This window comes from Sus scrofa, chromosome 1, assembly GCF_054392235.1.
Source record: "Sus scrofa isolate SSC_HxYL_T2T_F1_AM1 chromosome 1, Sscrofa_HxYL_maternal_Yorkshire_Landrace_v2.0, whole genome shotgun sequence".
In the NCBI taxonomy this organism is placed as follows: Eukaryota; Metazoa; Chordata; class Mammalia; order Artiodactyla; family Suidae; genus Sus; species Sus scrofa.
The window spans coordinates 182,788,232-182,808,071 of NC_139383.1; the positions used below are offsets into that span (position 1 = coordinate 182,788,232).

General features: G+C 35.5%; 1 protein-coding gene across 29 annotated transcripts in view; it reads left to right on the plus strand.

Annotated features, from left to right (window-relative positions):
- The window catches only part of LRFN5 (leucine rich repeat and fibronectin type III domain containing 5), a 271,495-nt gene that overhangs the window by 61,912 nt on the left and 189,743 nt on the right, over positions 1 to 19,840 (plus strand). Inside the window, exon 1 of one of the 29 annotated variants that reach the window (XM_021101076.2) lies at positions 5,386 to 5,524. The exons of the other annotated variants lie outside the window; for them this stretch is intronic. The gene's annotated coding sequence lies outside the window, so the exon portion shown is untranslated. Of the gene's footprint in view, positions 1 to 5,385; positions 5,525 to 19,840 lie in introns of those variants that run through there. 29 annotated transcript variants of the gene reach the window in all.

Below are 19,840 nucleotides of genomic sequence, written 5' to 3' on the forward strand. Positions count from 1 at the left end.
ATATTCTTGCTTTTTCTCACACAGAAAATGAGAATAGAAATTGCTTTGGGAGGGTGAATGGGGCTGTTGAAAACCTGATATGGAAAAGGAAAACAAAACAAAACAGCACTAACCTATGTATACATTTTTCCAGTCTTTGGAGTTCGTGTGTTGTGGCACAGCAGAAAGAATCTGACTAGGAACTGTGAGGTTGTGTGTTCGGTCCCTGGCCTTACTCAGTGGGTTAAGGATCCAGCATTGCCGTGAGCTGTGGTGTAGGTCACAGACATGGCTCGGATCCTACGTTGCTGTGGCTGTTGGGGAGGCCAGCAGCTGTAGCTCCGATTGGACCCCTAGCCTGGGAACTTCCATATGCTGCAAGTGCGGCCCTAAAGAGCACACACACACAAAAAAACCCCAAAACCAAAAAAACCCATTTTTCCAGCCTTTAATAATAAATTCATATATAGTCTAATTGTTTGCTTACAAAGCTTGAAAAATCAACAACATAAAACCACTTCACAATCAACGAAAGGAACAAAAAAATGTTTTTCCTAGGGATTACAGTTATAAAAATCATTATTTTTTTGAGTCACATGCTGAAAGAGTAAGTTGTGCCATAGGGATCTATAAATCATTTTGGATTCTATGGAGACATTAATTGTTTGTGTTTTTTGTTTGAACAAAATATTGGAAACACATTTGTCAGAGATTTGACCTTGAGAAAATACCAGACTGCTTTTCTAATGAACAGAGACAGGCATTTTTATTCATAGGATTATAAAGGGGGAAATTAAGGTATAATTTTACTTGATACATTTCTGATAAGTGTGTGATTGGCACTTATACCATCTTCCTTTAATCATGACTTAATTAATACATGTAACTTTCTCCAGGGAAAATGGTGAATAATAATTCATTGATGCATTAGACATTCACTTACTCTCTTGAAAGCAACATCTGTGAACTTAGATTTTTATGATTTCCTTTCAGTTTGTAGCCTGGAATTCATTTCTAACATAGTAAAATTTTACCATATGTAAATACAAATAACACAATGGACTGTATAGAAGTTTTTACATATGTCACCATTGACATGTGTTTATCTTATTAAAAGATTGACTTACATCTATAACTGAAATTTTTAGTGTCATTTTCCCAAATTCCTAATAAATGCCTTCTAGAATTTTTCTCATTGCTTATTTTTTCTTTTGAAAAAGGTGGAAGATGTTTATTTTACTATTTATTTTATTTATATTAGTTTAACATCAGTTGTGCTCTTGGACATGCTATATCAATGGCCATTACATTTTGATAATGTAATTTTTGTTTATAAACTAAACAAATGTTTTCTAATCACAGATTTTAGCATCAAAGCCAGGTTATCTAATTTAACAAAACTGTGATTTCACTTGCTTACTATTCCCATTCCTTAATTGTTCTTTGCTCCTGCCTCTCTGTGTATTATGGTCTGTTTCATTTCCTTAGTCCCTAAAGCCTCTTTCAGCTCTTTTATGGCCATCTCTTATATCCTGTTAGAGCTTCTATTTCTACCCAGAACCGTGCTGGATCAGAATGTTTGAACATTTGTAAGGCAATAGTTATATGCTGGATTATAATTGTATCCTGGCCCACAGCCTTGAATCTCCCACTCTTAAAGTCAGAAAATATGCTGTTTTAGTCCACATTAACTGTGCAGGCATTTTCTTTGCATGTTCAAAAGACTGGCTTGCATAAGACCTTTGAAGATTTATTTATGGTTTTATTCTAGACATTGGAGCAATTTTTTCATTATTCTTGTATATGTCAATTTAATTACCTAGGTATTATATATCAGTGGTACTCAAATGGTAGGTGAATAAGTCACCTGGAATGTTTGTAAAGATATTTATTTTTTGATTGAACATTCTGATTCCAGTAGGTGGTGGTTGTTACCTGGGAAACAAACTACTCAGCAGAACCCTAAGTGATTCTTCTGGTGCATGTGGTTTAAGGATTATACTCTTTAAAATGTATTAATATTTCCTCTATGAACTATGTATGATAAGAAATTAAAGAAATTAGGATACTTTGGTCAAGTCTGACCACCCATTACCATCCTCTCTACCTAGTTACAACAATTAGGAAAACTCTAGCTCTAGTCTTGAATTCATTGTTCTTATGTCTCATGTGGTCTTGTCTGATTTGAAAAGATTGTGTAATCATTCACTCCTAAGAGGTGTAAAAGATAGACCCCGATTTCACGTGGCTCAGAAGAAATTTATTTGCCAGTATATCCTGAGTTCTTCCAGTTTATTAAAACTGTAAAAAATGTTAGAGATTGGAGAGACATTGTAGCTAATTTATACTAATCCACTGTTTCTAAATAAAACTAAAATTTAGTCTTCTTAAAGGATTTGTTCACGAAATATATATTAGTTATTGGTATTTTCACTAGCAGAAGACAGGTCTCTTCAATCTCAGTAAGAACTCTTCCAACTCAAGTAATATTTTCAAATTTTATTACTCCTGAGACTCAGCTAAAGTGCCTATCAAAATGAATATTCCTGGTTATAGGTGATGACATATCACTCTTAGAGTGTGTTAGGTGATGTGAAGCACAGGGCAAAAAGTTCCCAGTAGTGGAGAGTGTTAGTAACACTTTAAGGAGAAGCACCCCAGAGTTCCCTGGTGGCTCAGTGGGTTAAGGATCTGACATTGTTTCTGATGTAGCATGGTTGCTGCTGTGATGCATGTTTGATCCCTGGCCTGGGAACTTGCACATGCCACACATCATGCAAAAATAAATAAATAAAAGGAAAAGCATCCCAAAGAATGTGATCCTTGTGGTTTATAGTAGAATGTGGAGAATGGTACTGAGGGCTCTCCTGCAATGAGAGTAGGTTGAGTTGGGGGGAACTGTTTCTAAAACCCAAGAAAACTGTGATGAAGGAAACCGTGACATGTTGGATTATTACAGGACATAATGTGTAGGCTTAGCACCCATTGTGAACGTTCAGGAAATACTCATCATTATTTGTATTGTTTATTCTAGTGGAGGGCTATGGTTAGAAGAAATGGGGATGGGAAGAAAATCCTGTGAAAAACATTGATCAGGGAAGGCCTAAGGCCACTGAAGCTTTAGATCAAATTGTCAGCTACTACTTAGGGTAGATGATGTTGTCTATAGCTCACTTTTGTGAATTCACTAATAAGGGATTTGTGGAGATACCAGCTTTTTCAAGGGCTTGGGCCTTGAACATCTGGGAAAAAGAAATTTCAGGGAGGCATCATTTGGAGTGTCAGATATTTCAGAAAAGTCAAAGTGAATAAGAGCGTAGAGTCTCCACTGATCTGGGTGTTAGCTATTCATGACATTATTCCTAACTACCTACATCAGAATAATTTAGGAGTGCTGATAAGTATTTAGATCCTTGCCTTCCAATCTGGAACTATTAAATTAGGATCTCTGGGGTATGTGGCTTAAGGATCTCAATTAAAAAAATATGCAGGAGATTACTTTTCACAGTGAAGTTTGAAAACCAATGAACTAGATATTAGATATATTTTAGTGTGTGGTAGAAGCATAACCAACTGCAAAACTTTAACTGGTACAGAGAGGAAAGGAAGTGGAGATGAACAGGTGTAAATAAATGTTATGAGAGCAAGATAGGAAATAGGATAATTAGGTCGAGGAAGGATTTTTGTTTTTATATTTTATTTGAATTAACAGGAAATACCTGGAGAATTTAAGTATGTTATAGTCTGATTTGAAGGTTGGGAAATACTTTGGATTGTATGCTTAGTTACCAAATAACTTTTGTTTGAGTTCTGAGGCTTTAAGTTTGTACTAATTTATTAATACTATCATCTAATTTACCCAACAGTTAAACAGTTAGGAATCTCTAATATTTGAATGATATGCCTCAAAACAGACTGAGAAAAAGGAATTCTGGATTGCTTATTTAGGAGTAAAACTTACCTCATTAGAGTCTAGTATATCATTGACACAGTATTAACAGAGTTCTTTCTATGAACCATGCATTTTTACAAACAATATTTTTATTAAAGATGAGTGATATCTCCAAGTAAGAGATGAAGAACAGTCATCTCAAAGTGGTTAAGTGGATTGTTGAATTTCACCAAACTGGGATATGATCAGGGCAGAACTACATTTTAAACTATGCCATGCCATTCACTTTTATGGTTTTTATGCAAGATATTATTAAAATTTTCTTTTTGGCTGCACCCATGGCACGTAAAATTTCCTAGGCCAGGAAGCAAACCTGTGCCACCACAGAGACAACACTGGATCCTTAACCTGTTGTGCCATGTGGGAACTCCAATATTAAACTTTTTAACTGTCTTCTTTACTAAATACCAAATCATGACTATTATAACAACCACAGACATCTTGGGAAAAGTGATTTTAACAGTGAGATGTTTTAGCCTTTCAAGTTATACTTACCAGCATGAGTAGCATGGGATAATGGAGTTAGAGGAATTAGACCATACACAACTGTGGGAGGAATAGGAGTAAAATTCTGGAGGGGAAGTTGGAGGAGTCACTAACCAGAAAATCTCAGAAACCAGCCACATCTAGCTAAGTGTGACCATACTGCTGAGTTTATGGGGAGGTCTCTGTTTAGCTCCCATATGGGTGGGTTCACAGTAAGCATCTCCTGTGGATCTGGAACTGCACTTGGTCATAAGGACCATAAGTTAGGAAAAAGAGCTGTGCATGGAGCAGACAAGCACAAACTACTTGGAACCTACAGGGCATCTCTGCACCTGTTTGTCTCTATATCTGTCTGCAAAAAGACCGTCAGGGAGCTGTGGCAATTGCTTCTCTGAATCTTATGGATTTAGAATCTGCTCTCTAAATCTCATGGAAATTCCACTTCTAGCTTTCTCTAACCTGGACAACATGAGGAAAGGAATCCTGAAAACATAGGTCCCAGCTTAACCAAGTAGCTGCAGCAGCACAATCAACTCATAACTTATATTGCCAACTCTCTGCTTTATTTTGATTTAGGAGTTAAGAGTGGTTCCAACATATGGTATGAAGTTGTACCTTGATAAAAAACAAGAAATGCAATGTAAATTGGAATGGCAGTTTACTACTACTTCTACTCTAGTTATAAATAGCATTTATTGACCACATCTGATCTGTGACAACAGTTGACATTGTTTCCACACAGTTTATTCTAATTTCATCTTCTTAGAAACATGAGAGGTGAGTGCCATTATCATTCTCTTCCAACAGAAGAGAGATCTGAGGTTAATGGATGTTTAGTAACTTGCCAAAGTTATAAGACCCATCTATTTTTTTTTAAAAAAATTACTGACTAGTTTGTTAGGATAAGCTGTATATAGTCACACCACTTTGCTGTTGAAACTGAAACCAGGATTTCATCATTGTGAAAGGAATGTAATGGTGGGAAGAACATTCAGAGCCGTGGTAGGTGGATACACTTCTTCCTCGAGGAGAGGACTTGCTTGTATCCCAAGAAAAGAGGACTCGGAGATGTGGTGCAGAGCCTTAGTGGACTGCAGGCCCTCACAGGTAGCAATTGGTTTGCAGTAGTATTTACAGAGGAAAAACAAGCTAACTTCTACAGTATCTATTTTGAACTATTTATGTAAGGGTAGAGAGGGAAGCAGCAAAATGTATAAATAAGAATAGGGAAGGTAGAGTAGAGGGAAGCAGATATATATATATATATATATATATATATGGAAGGATCACCTTGAGTGGAATCTAATTTTCCTTTTTGAGAATATTACTCATCTGTACTGCAGCTGCCTTTAGAAGAGTTGTTATTCTTAATTTTCTAGCATAACCTGGCAGCTCATCCTAGTTGTGCATTGATGGTGTAAGTAAGACTCCGGCAAGGAATTTGTTCTTATGTGCTCTAAAAGGTGGTCTTTATGCACACAGGTGGTATGTGATCATGAACTTGGAGTTAGAGAATGTGGTTGAGAAGAGTTGCTTGCTTCAGGAAAAACAAAAGTAATACCTGTCCAGTCTAGTTTATACAGGGATTATATTTAAATATTAAGATGAGTTAAAAAACTTTAAACCAAATAATTTTTTTTTTAATGAAAACTATCTCATATGGGAGAGCGATAACTTGACTAATAAACATTAAGTACTAAAAATAGGGTTCGTTTATATTGGAGTCACTAACTTGTTCACAATAGGAATCATGATAAAATATTTTCCATCTCTTTCTTTCTCTCTCCTCCTTTTTACCCATATAATAGTTCTGGGTGTTATAAACACTGAAAATATCCTCCTTTATCTCACCTTCTATCATTTTCAGGAACTTAACTACAAAATTAAGTTCTTATTTCAGGTGTTTGAGAATCATCTGTAGCTAAGACATGTGGGAGTTAAAATTACAAAAGATTCTCTTTCACAGACAGCTGCTAAATTTGATATGAGTGGTGTTATACCTTTAGCTTAATTTAAAAATTGTATCAAAAATAACTAGTAAAGGAACTATATTTTAAAATGCAAGATTTATGCCACTTCTCTTATTATAAAAGGTAACAGTATACTAGAACATGGCTTAAGGCAGTTTTCAGTTGTCAGTGCCATCATTTTGTTTTTTTTCCTGGTAGTTATTTTCTTTGATGGTATTTACTACTGAAATTAATAAGTTTAAATCTCACTAGTTTGAGAGCTAGCTAAATAAGTTCTTAGTTTAAGATATGAAACATTCTGGAATTTTCTCTCTAATCCAGTGACACTTTAAAAAACAAAAACAAAAACAAAACCCAAAACCTTAGGAGTAATTATGCAGTGTGCATTTAATTACAAAATATTTGTTTTTCTACTGAGACTTTTAAAAGTTCTTTCTGATTGGATTCTTTCTTCTAAAGTGTTGGTATTGATGGAATTGAGATATGGTCCATGCAAATCAATACATGAGAAGACAAGTTGTGTGTGATGACAATAATTCTATCTGCAGAGTAACTGCCAAATATCTGGGTACCAACAATTATGTTTCAGCTAGCTGGTCAGAACGTGATAATTGGTTAGTAAACCATTTTGCTTTCTTTGGCTTACAAAATAATGCTTCTTATTATCTTCAAAATATATATTTTGCTTACTATATCAAAGTCATTATGTATGATATGTAACTATATATCATCACTAGAAAGCTTGAAAATGCACATTCTTAAATTTCACTTCCTCTTCTGACATATTTAGGGAACGATGGTCTTGGACCCTCATGCTGTCTGGTTTCCAGTATTATTTTATTCAGGAAGGTGCTTGTGGTCAGGTAAAAGACAATGACTGCAGCTACTAAAAGGTTTTCTAATAGTGAAATTTTTTTGTACTGACACTAAGGAGAAAAAGAAAGGGAAACCAATTAAACTAGGACTTTCTATAAGGGACTAACCAAGGGGAGGGGTAAGAACTATGTTCATAGGACCATGTAATTAGGTGGGATTTAGAAATCTCTAATCTGTCTCATCTAGTCCAGAAAACCCACCTGGGCATTTTCTCCAGGCACTTACTCATTCTTTGGATTGTCAGTGTTAATTACTAGGCAGTGAAACCATTTTACATGGGTAAGAAATGATAAACATCATAGTTACATGAAAAAGCACCACACAAGGAAGGTATGTTTGGGATTTTCACCCTAAGGGCAAATGAAACTTACTATTACATATTCCTTCTTTATTTTTTGTCTCTTTTTGCTCTGAAATTTCTAGTATGATTTCTATTTTTAGAAACCAGTAATGAGACGAAGCTGAAGCCCTTTGTAGAGAACAATGGTGCTTTTAAAGACCAAATCAGTTTTATTGTCTAGAACTGACCTACTATTCACTTCAATTATGAAATACATTTCTTATTTTTATGATACATTTGTCCACTTCTAGTTAGAAATGTAAATGCAGTTGTAATACTATGTTAAACTTATTTTTAAATCTATTTTTTTCTCATTGTGACTGAATATTTTAGAAAATTGCAGTTACCAACTTTGCTATCAGGTGTAATTTGCGTCAGTATTAAGTATGTTTAGTCACATGTAAGTTCATGGATATTAGTTTAAACAGGAAGATTTCTTCAGAGACCATTTCTCATTTTATTTAACTAACATTTTGTTTTGATCACATAGAGAGAATCGGTATTGGAGTTCAGAAGTTAGATATTCTAATGGTTTTAAAATTATTTCATTTGGATTTCTTTAGGAGCTTTTGAAAGAAATTTGATCAGTGACAGGTTTAATTTGTTTCCTCTTTTTCTCATTTTGTTGAAGTCCTAAAGAGTAATCGTGGTTGCGTTAGAGATCATTTGTAAGAGTTTCACATTTTAAAAATCTCAAAAATATCCTACTCCACTTTTCAGAAATGGAAACTGATATTTAGAGTGTTTGAGATATCCTGAGATGGGCCACACTAATCAGGAAAGGTGGTCTGATTTAGTACTTAGTTTCCTTAATGAATATTCAAATTATTATCACAACTTATGCTGAGCAGCAAAATCAGTCATGCCATAGATTTTGCATTTTATTTCCCCCCTATGATTTTTCAAGGCTCTTTTTAATAGAAAACACGCACATTTGTGAGGTAAAAATGTAAGCTAGAGGCATTAATTTTCACCTGATAGAAGAGTTTCTTTTGTAGATGGAGTCTTTTATTTATTTATTTATTTATTTATTTATTTGTCTGTTTATTTATTTACTTTTCTTTCTTTTTACTGTCCCACCTGTGGCATATGGAAGTTCCCAGGCTAGGGTCAAATCAGAGCTTCAGCTGCATGCCTATGCCACAGCCACAGCAATACCAGATCTGAGCTACATCTGCAACCTTCTCTGCAAAGCTGCATCCTTAACCCAATGAATGAGGCCAGGGATCGAACCTGTAACCTCACAGACACTGTCAGGTTCTTAACCTGCTGAGCCACAACAGAAACTTCAGATGCTTTTATATTTCAAAGTTTAAATTTTGTGGTTTAGGAATTGTCCAACTAAGGGAATCAAAAAGGTCATCATATTTTTGGTGGTTGTTGTTCTACCAAGATGGGAGGTTCTTTGGAAAGGCTTGTTAGCTGTTTCTTTTCCTTTTTTCTTTTTTTTTTTTTTTGGTCTTTGTAGGGCTGCACCCATGGCATATGGAGGTTCCCAGGCGAGGGGTTAAATCAAAGCTGCAGCTGCCGGCCTGCACCACAGTCACAGCCATAGCAATGTGGGATCCAAGCTGTGTCTTTGACCTACACCACAGCTCACTGCAGTGCTGAACCCTTAACCTGCTGAGCGAGGCCAGGGATTGAACCTGTGTCCTCATGGATACTATTCAGATTCGTTTCCACTAAGCCACGAAGGGAACTCCTTTTTAGCCATTTCTCATGGAGTCTGTGGATAGTCAGGATGAAGGTAAACAAAGCAAAATAATGGACTCTTAGTTTAGAGGATGATGATGTGGCTTCGGTTTGGTAAGGTAGGCTGTTACTCACTCTATTTTTCTGACCCCGCATTCCTGAATTTCTCAATGTATACATACTGCACACATCAGGATTGAGTCAAATCTTGCTGAATTTTGAGGTAAAATCATAGTAAAATTGTAACAATAGTAGAAAGAAAATGACAGTATATTAAGTAAGGGAGATTTCTTATACTCTGGCATTGCTGACATAGGAGCCTTAGTTGCTCATGCTATTCAGCATTTGAAATATGGCAAGTGTGATGGAGGAACTGATTTTTCCATTTTGTTTCATTTTAGTTAATTTAAATTTAATTAGTTTTGTCTGGCTAGTGGATACCACATTGGACAGGGATGAGAATAGCTCTAATAGAGCTCAGAGGTGGCTGCTAGGTGTCCCTGCCCCTTTCCAAATCTATGGAGTGCAGTTTCTTTCTGAGAGCTCTTTTACAAATTTGAGCATTCCCTTTCCTTATTGCAGCTAAATCTGTGTTTGTAAGACTCTTTGGTTAGCTAATATCCAACTCACCCTCTAAGTTTGGATTACTGGTGTCCTGTCTGCTTTCTCTGAGCCTTCTTTTAATTGGGGCTGGATCCTATTTCTTCCTGTTCTGACTTAGAATGACAACTACTGAGCAGGGCTTCTGATGGTTGTAGCGATTTCCAGTAGGTGATCCGTGTTTCTTGCACATACAAGGTCTTTTCACTAATGTGCAGTGGACATCTTGGCTGTGCTCATTAAGGCTCTACAGCTCATCTCTTCATCCTGTTCTGGATCGTCGCATGCCAAACGTGGGGAGGAAGCTGTCGCTTTTCATTATGTTACTGCACAGGTAGATCATTACTGGCTGTAGAATCTTGGGCAGGTTATTTAATCCCTTTTGTTCCAGCTTCCTCACTTATAAAATGGGGACAATAACAGTATTTAGCTCATTTGGTTACATGAAGAATCAATGAGCTGATTCAAGAGAGATGCTTCAAATAGTGCTTGGCATGTAATGATGTATTAATAGCCATTATTCATAGTCTTTTGTAGTTTGTATCAGATGATCCATTTAAAACTATTTTATCTCTATCTGAAAAAAATGCACAACCTAAAAATTGAGAATTATATTTTATTCTATAGATTTTTTGAGGACTTAAGCCTGAAACTCAGCCTTTTGGCTTGCTCTGAGGCTGCTCTAAAGAGGTAAGGGAGGAACCAGGATATATAGGAGTTTTGCAACAAAATCTAGGTAGTCAGAACATCAAAAGATTACTGTTAAAGAAAACCAGATATCTCAAGTTAATGAATTTAGCATTTTCCTGTGTATGAGAGGATGCAAGCATCTAGGCTTGTTGACTTTTGTCTTTTGTCTTTTCTTTTTGTTGTTGTTGTTATTGTTGCTATTTCTTGGGCCGCTCCCGCGGCATATGGAGGTTCCCAGGCTAGGGGTTGAATCGGAGCTGTAGCCACCGGCCTACGCCAGAGCCACAGCAACGTGGGATCCGAGCCGTGTCTGCAACCTACACCACAGCTCACGGCAACGCCGGATCGTTAACCCACTGAGCAAGGGCAGGGATCGAACCCGCAACCTCATGGTTCCTAGTCGGATTCCTTAACCACTGCGCCACGACGGGAACTCCGGATCTAGGCTTGTTGAAATCATTCCTCTGATATGCACCTTAACTGCCTAAGACCAGCATCTTGTTTTTCTCCATCTTGAATCCCCTCAGGGTGCACAGCTAGGGGGTGGGGTAAGGGGACTGCAGTGGCTCTTAGCTTGATGGCCTCAACATCCTTTGTTTATTGATAAAGAAGGTAGCATTTTTTTATTCACATATTTATTTGCATTTAACTCTTCTTTTTTCTCATATATCAGAAAAATCACAAAAACATGTTCTTTTTAATTTTGTTTTTGTAATTTAGATTGACATTTTTAAGGGGAGACTTGAGAAGGAACTTGAAGTTTGCAGTCAACACTCAGTTTCATCCAAAGTTCCCTTCTCTTTGTATGATCTTGGGCAATTAAATGGACGTGTGTTTTCTTGGCTCTCCCTCCCACACTGCTGCGTACTTTAGTAACAAATCCTGGATCAACAGGCACTTCTTAGAAGGTAGTTTGAAAAATGTCTGTTACTAATTACACATGGCATTTTGGACCTTACTGCTGCCCCAAATAGCTTTGCAGTTTTGCCACAAAGAATACTCTCCCCAAGTTCAAGACACCTTTTTAAATCACTTATATGAGAATGATTTTTTTTAATGTAATTGCACTTAACGTATCAGAATTCATGCTGCTCAGGTTAGAAACATTTTATAATTGATGACTTTACCAGATAATTGACCAGAGTTTACATAAGCATTTGATTTCCTGAAGGATAACCAAGCAAAGGACACCATGAGCTTTATTCGTTACCACTGAAATAATAAGCTTCATCTGTCAAGCTTAGATCTGCCTTATCTTCTTCACAAAATTCCGTTTGTGTATAAATACAAATACATATTTTATATACACATAAGTATCTTGGAAATTGATTACTCTTTTTGATAGGTATGGCGTAAGCACAGATAATTGTAGAAGTCCCAATAAGGGACCATGGATAAAGAGGGAAACTTAGGGGACTTTGAGAGATTACTGTAAGTTAATAAATTGCTCAAAAAAGCCATCATACCAAGGCAGGCTTGCTTGACTAGTGGAGGTTCCGGAATTGCCTCTGGTTGTTGGATGGGGGATGGGATGAAGCCTGCATTCAGATTCAGATCAAGGGCTAGAGTTTGAGGATCGCCCTTCTGCTGATTTGAATACACAACTAGGGGCTATTACTCCCAGAAAGGAAGAGGCAGTCTTTTCCAACCCCCACTCCCCTTAGATGATAAAACTGTTGCCCAATGGATCCTCCTGGGGCAGAGCCTCCTTGCCTGCCCGCTTCCATCTCTCACAAGCGTCCTATCTTAATAAATCTATTTCTTGCCTATTACTTCGTCTCTCATTGAATTCCTTCTGTGCGGAGACATGAAAAACCTGAACCTCAGTGAGTCCAAACACAGGGTGAGTGATGCTAATTTCAAACCGTGTGTTCAGTTCCCAATCTGAGTTTTGGCTGGGTTCAAGTCCCAGTTTGTGTTCTGGCTAGGTTCAAGCCCTTAGTGCTGTCAGTTTCTTTTTCAAGCATTTATGCCCTGAATACATAAGAGAAGAAAAAAGTGAAAAATTAGAATGAATAATCTTGGCATCTATGGAATAATAATGTTGTTCACAAAGCTGAATGACTAGTTGGTAAATAGTGTTGTGAAAAATAGGTAGCCAACTAGTAAAAAAAAAAAAAAAAATCTTTAACTCAAACCATATACCAAGATAAATAGATGCAATATTTAGTGTAAAGTACAAAATCTTAATAATATATGAAGAAAATCTGAGAAAATTTATAATCTTAAAATTGAGCATTGGTTTTTAGCCATAACTTCTAATATGGGATCCCATAGAAGGAGGAAAAATTACATTAGAAAAGTCAGTTACATTAGAATAAAATCTGTGTAGGAAAAATACCAAAATCAAATGCAAAGACAAGGAAAACTATCTGCTACTTATATCATAGAAATGTGCTAATATTGCTAAGATTTTCTAGAAATCAAGAACAAGACAAAAATTAAACCTCTAACCAAAAAGGCAGGCATTTAATAAAAGGTGATGGTAAAATGGCTCTTATACATAGGCAGTAACATCCTAATCCTATTCCTAATTTCCTTCAGAATCCTAATAGAAATTCAAATTAAAGCAATGCAACACAGAACTTTTTTATCTTTTGGATTGACGGACATCTGTAAACCTGTTAAACCTATGCTCCTGGTATTGTTATTAGCAGCAAAATAGGTGTAGCCTCTGGGAACTTAAGTAGTACTTCTTACCTGTTGGATGATTTTGCAAGATTTATAAATATTAAAACTATATGCATATTTTAACCCAGACATTTTTTCTTTCAGGAATTTATTTTTGTTGTTGCGTATGCATGAAAAAAAGTTTGTGTAGAAACTTTCGCAAAATTTCCATTATTGTAGTAGCATAAACAATTTGTTTCCACAGTGTTTTATGGTTAAATAAATTAAAGTATATCCATATAATGGAAAACTCTCTAAATCTAATAATTTAGAAAAAGGAAGCTATATATAGAAAGATTTGAAAGATAATCAAATTGTATTGTTAAATTAAAAGTCAAGTTACTGTCCAGTCCATTAAGTAAATAGCTAATGCAGAAATGCAGTCCAATCAAAATATATTTCAGTATACATCTATCTATAAGGAACCTCTAGAGGAATACATATTATTCGAGGGGTCACATGAGGACTGGGTGTATGAGTATAGGGATTAGAAAGAAAATTTTTGCTGTATAATTTTGTGTATGTTTTTGATTTATGGAAATTCTTTACTCAAAAAATAAATTGAATTACAAACAAGGTAAATTAGGGGTATCCCTTTGAGAAGATCAAAATGAAAACTTACATTTCTATAACATATATTTTAAGCCATCTGTAACAATATTAATTTCATTTATTATTTTGGCATGGTGGACTTTGGGCCTATGAAGTTTATTGTTTTGAATTTCATCTCTAGCTTTATTTCATCGAGTTATAACATCAGAATTCCTCATTGGAAGAGGCCTGAAGTTTGTTCATCATTTTTATTTTAGCAGATAGCAAAATAAGACCCAGGAAGATTACATTTGCATAATGTCAGCAAGCAAGGTAATGGAAGAAATGGACTAAATTTTCTCTTTCATAACTTTCAGCCAGTACTTAAGTAATGATGAATTCTATTATATTGCATTATCATTTCTTATATGTTCTATTTTAGTTTTAAAAGCCTCTTTTATTATTTTGTAAAAACCTTGAACTTCCTCTTCTTCAAGGACGAAAATGTTAGCAAAATGGAACATGAGAGTTTTGAACTGGAAATATTAATATCTATTTTTCTTTTAATTTATTATTAGTCTGTAAAGGTCATCCTTTGCTACAAAGGGAATTCATTTTCTAATATGAGAATACTTTGAATAAATAATGTCTCTAATATTTGACAAAGTCATGAAAAGTGATTACTGTTATCAAGAAACTTTATAATTTAAAAAGAGATAAAGTTCTTCATACGATAATTAAGATGAAAATATGAACTTTTTTTCTGAAGTCTAAAAATTATCTTAATGGGAAGCTAGTGGTTATTCAAGCCTATAAGTGAAGAGCAACTCACTGGTATTTTTCTCTTTAAAATATTTCTCCTTTCCCCACTCCTAACAGTTCTTTTTGATACCCTTACATCTTAGATACTGGATGCTTTAGCTTGTTCATCCCACTCTTTCTTCAAGCAATTAATCCTTGTTTCTTTCACTGTAGTACCTCTTTCAACAGTCTACCTTTCTTCAAACAAGGTGGTTAAATAAATGTCTCTAAAACATCACTTGGTAGTATCACTTCCAAACCCAAGAAGCTCTGATAACTCATAGTATGTGCAGGAGAAATGAAATCCTTCAGAGAGAGATCTTGATTTGAAACCTATTTATTCAGGCTCTGCAACCATATGCAAGGTCTGCCCAGAGTTATTTACTCTGTTCTTAAAGCTACATTTTTTGGAAACCAGAGGCTTAAATTCTGGCTCTACTCGGTGACTGAGTACAAGTACTTATACTTTAATGCTCTGTATTTCTAAAACTGGGATAAGTGTAGTTACTTGACTAGATATAGTTAGGATTAAATGAGGTTGACACATGTAAAATGCTTTAGAAATGTATTTGACATATTGGCAGTACTCCGCAAATATTAGCTATATTTATTCCCATCTTCCTTGATGATTTAAGGTTGTGTTTGACTCCCCCCCTGAGGTTCATCAGTGTCTCATGTGTAAAATTCTGTTCTTTCTTCTCTCCATTTATTCAAGTTCTATCCTTCCTTCAGATCACAGTTTAAATGCCTTCTTTCTGACATAGACAACTCTTTGTCCTTGAACCAGGCACCTAATAGGTCTGAATTGCAAATTTCATTTAGCACTTGATAGACTACTTTTCAGAAGAGATCCTGTTTTAATTATTTGATTCTATCTAACATCTGGGTACTTCAGCTTCTCTTACAAATAGAATGAATATAGCATTTAAGTTTTCACATGCCATGTCTCTGTCTTATGGACCCAATTTGAAAAAAAAGTTATAACCGTCAATCTCTTCATCATCCTGGCAATCCAGATAAAGGTATTTTTATTTTTACATGATATTCAATTGGATGTTCTTTGAATACAGTCTTTTTTTCTTTCCCCTACTGGGATTTGTGCATGGGCTTTAAGAGGACCAAAAGCCTCTGAAATCACAGAATTTGGCATATGTGAATATGTTTATTTTCTCCAAGAAAAATGGTAGGCTCACAAAATACTAGGAATAAGTTTTAATAATTTATTTTTTTTATCCATAGTATTTAATATGTAGGGACCAAACTTAATAATACTTAATCCTATAAATAATGGATATTCCATCATGTCATGTGAGCATATTTTTGTCTTTTTCTTTTATTCCTTGTTTTCAGTACAAGATCTACTGCATTTCATGACTTAAGTATATGAGATTATTATGAACTTTTAAAAATTGTATCTCACAATTTTAAGACCTAAAGAAATAGTCCTTTTTTGGCCACACCCACCAAAGTCCCAGAACCAGGGATCTAATCTATGCCACAGGAGTAACCAGGGCTGCTATAGTGACAATGCTGGATTCCTAACCCCACTGTGCCACAAGATAACTCCCTTTTTTCCCACATTTGACCAAATTAGTTAAATTAGTGCCTTAGAAAAAAATATATAGTGGTTTATTGACTTCAGGATGATGAAGTAAGGAGCACGGCAAAACTCCCCAGCAAAACAAGTTAAGTGGAATTATAAAATATTATCATTTAACATCTGTGGAAATTACCATCAGGGGATATAGCAAACAGAGAAATATACATTCAGTAATATCTAGTATATCTCTGTAAGGAACAGTGAGAGACTGTGTGGCATTTGAGTAAGACCGGCTCCATTACCCCCACTGCCATCCGGCTCCATGTTAAGGATGCTGTGCTGTGGGCATAAGCAGCCAAGAAGCTAAAGGCTTCCTTTCCCCTGTATCTCAATGTGGAATTAAGGTTTCACCCTGAGAGGCCTCTTAGGATTAATAGTTGGCAAGGTGTTATTTCTTTCAATCCTTTTATTTTCAACCTGTCTTTAGCTTATTGTTATCTAACAATATCTCCTGTGTTCTTTGCTTTCCATGTGTCTCTTCTGTTCTTTGTCTTCTATATTAGTGGAATGTTTTTAAATATTACATTTTTTCTTCTCTGTTGATTTTTTATCTGACTTCTTATTGTCTTCGTTTTATCTGTTGACGCATCTGCTATATTTTAGTGATAGTTTTAGAGTTTGCAGTATTCATCTTCAATGTCTATCTTTAATATTCATTATACTATCTCTCCAATACCATTTCCTACACTTTGTACAATTATTGTTATATATTTTACATCAACATGTTCTATAAAAATCCAAGATACAATGTCATTATTATTTTGCTTTAAAAAGTCAGTATTCTTTTAGAGAACTTCCACTTTTCTAATTAATTGTTTGATTATCTTAACTATGAGACATTAAAATATGCCACTGTGATTATGGATTTGCCTATTTCTCCTTTGATTTCTATAAATTTTTGCTTAAATATTTAAGGCTATATTATTAAAAGCTGAGATTTTGGTGATTTTATTTATTTTATTTTTATTTCTATAGCTGTGTGGCATACAGAAGTTCCCAGACTAGAGGTTGAATTGGAGTTGCGGCTGAGGCCTGTGCCACAGCCACAGCAATGCTGGTTCCTTCTCCCACTGAGCAAGGCCAGGGATTGAACCCACATCCACAAGGAGACAATAACATGTTGGTCCTTAACTGCTGAGTCACTGTGGGAACTCCCTGGTAATTTTAATATTTCCCTTATGTATTGATTCATTGTTGTTAAACTTTGCTCTTTATCTGTATTAAGGGTTTTCTTTGAAAATATACTTTCTTATACAAATATATCTTTACCAGCTTTTATTGTGGGGGAATTATCCTTTCATATCCCTCAATTTTCAGCATTTCTATGGCCTCCTACTTAAGGTATAAGTATTATAAACAGAATATCATTTTTTTTAAATTTTGGGTCTCTACCTGCATCATATGGAGGTTCTCCAGGCTAGGAGTCGAATTGGAGCTGTAGCTACTGGCCTACACCACAGCAATGCCAGATCTGAGCCACATCTGTGACCTACACCTCAGCTCATGGCAGCACTGGATTCTTAACCCACTGAGCAAGGCCAGGGATCAAACCTGGTCCTCATGGATACTAGTCATATTCGTTTCCACTGAGCCACAAAGGGAACTCCCAGAATATCATTTTTAAAAGAGTATCTATCTTTATCCTTATATTTTAAATGCAATAAGGTTTACATTTTATGTAATTAATAGTATGTTTTTAAGATTTTATTTCATATCATAAACAAGGTGAGTTATTAAAATATTTCTGAAGTTAAAATAAATGGGAATTTTATTATAGCAGAATTAGGCAATGTCATTGCTTAAGGCAGGGAGTAAGCCCAGAGAAATAAGAAAATTATTAAAACTAACACTTACTTGAGATACTGGTTTTCTGGAAAACTGTAGAGTCTAGGGAGAAAAATAAACAGAATTTTGTGTATGAAGGGGATAGCTGTAAATATTTTTTGGTTTTTGTTCCTTTTTTTCCTGTTTTTGCCTTGTACTTAAGTATATAAGTTTAAGGTATAGAGCATTATGACTTGGCTTATATAATCTGATTACCACAATAAGTTTAGTGAACATTTATCATCCCACATAGATTAAAAAAAAAAAAATTTCCTTATGATGGGAACTCATAGAATCTACTCCCTTAACAGCTTTTCTATATATCATACAGCAGGATTAACTATAGTTATGCTATTGTATATTACAACCTTAGTACTGAATATATCTTACTGTCTGTACCATTTGACCGCCTTCATCTAATTCTCTGACCCATAACTGACTGCTTCTGGCAACCACAAATACGATCTCTTTTTCTATAAGGTTTTTAAAAAGTGTTTGTTTTTAGATTCTATATATAAGTGAGATCATACAGTATTTTCTTTCATTGTCTGATTTATTAAATTTAGCAGAATCCCTCAAAGTCCACCTGTGTTGTCACAAATGCCAGGATTTCCTTTGGTATGGCTGAATAATATTCCATACTATATTTAATACTGTATTTGAAAAAAGAGGAAGGCTATAGATTTATATGAAGGTGGACAAATTTGTGAAATATATAAAGTAAGAGAACCCCGTGAAAAATAAAAGGAAGGAATCTGAGTGATTATAGGAGAACCTGGATAGTTTACATTCCCAAACCCTTTTGAATTAAGTGGTTAACATGGCCAAATGCTATAGAATCTTTTTTATGATAGTAAAGTCCTAGAAAAAGTAGTTTCAGATTCACCTAAGGAGCTTCATCAGGTTCTGCATATTTAAAAAATTTGCAGGGCGATATTCGGCACCTTGCCTGCCTATTCGTATCACCTGGGGAACCTTTAGAAACCCCAATGTGCAGGCTATACCCCAGACCAAATCAGAATCTGTAGGTTTGAGACTCAGGGATCAGTATGTTTACAGCTCCCTGGATGGCTCTCTTTTTTTCTTTTTTTGCCGCCCCGTGTCATATGGAGTTCCCAGGCCAGGGATCAGATCTGAGCCTCAGATGTGGCAATGCCAGATCCTTTATGCTACTGTGCCAGGCCAGGAACTGAACCTATGTCCTGGCAGTGCAGAGACACCGCTGATCCCATTGCACCACAACAGGAACTCCTTCTTTGCAGCGAAGGTTGATATCCAGTGCTTCACGAACATGGAAGAGAATGAGAACTGAGCTAGACAAGGAGGAGTGAAAAGAACTGGGGAAGGTTTCTGAGGCTGGATTGTAGTCTTTGTTCTGTTATTGTTTATTTTTTGGGAATTCAGTTTTCTCTTCTCTTCTTTTAAAATTTTATTCAACAAATTTTTAATAAGAGCATACTTTGGGCCAGACATCATGAGGGGAGTTGGATTAATGATCTCTAAATGCTTTCCTGTTCCTAAATTATATGATTTCACTGTCTATTAGGCAATAATTGGCAACACGCTGTATCGGTGGCACTCATCTGTATAGACTCAGTGTGTGAATGGATGGTACAAGTTTGCTGGTTATAACTGTTCAGGGAATTGAGTATGCACTACTGCTCAGAAGCATCTATTGTGTCAAAAATGGAAAAGCAGTTAAAGTTGGCTTGTAGAAATAAAACTGGAAAAGCTGACAAATTTATGAGGGTATATGTTGAGGAGAATTCTTCAAAACAGAAAGACAAAATAGAAAATAGATGACAGACCTGCAGATTTTTTTTTTTCCA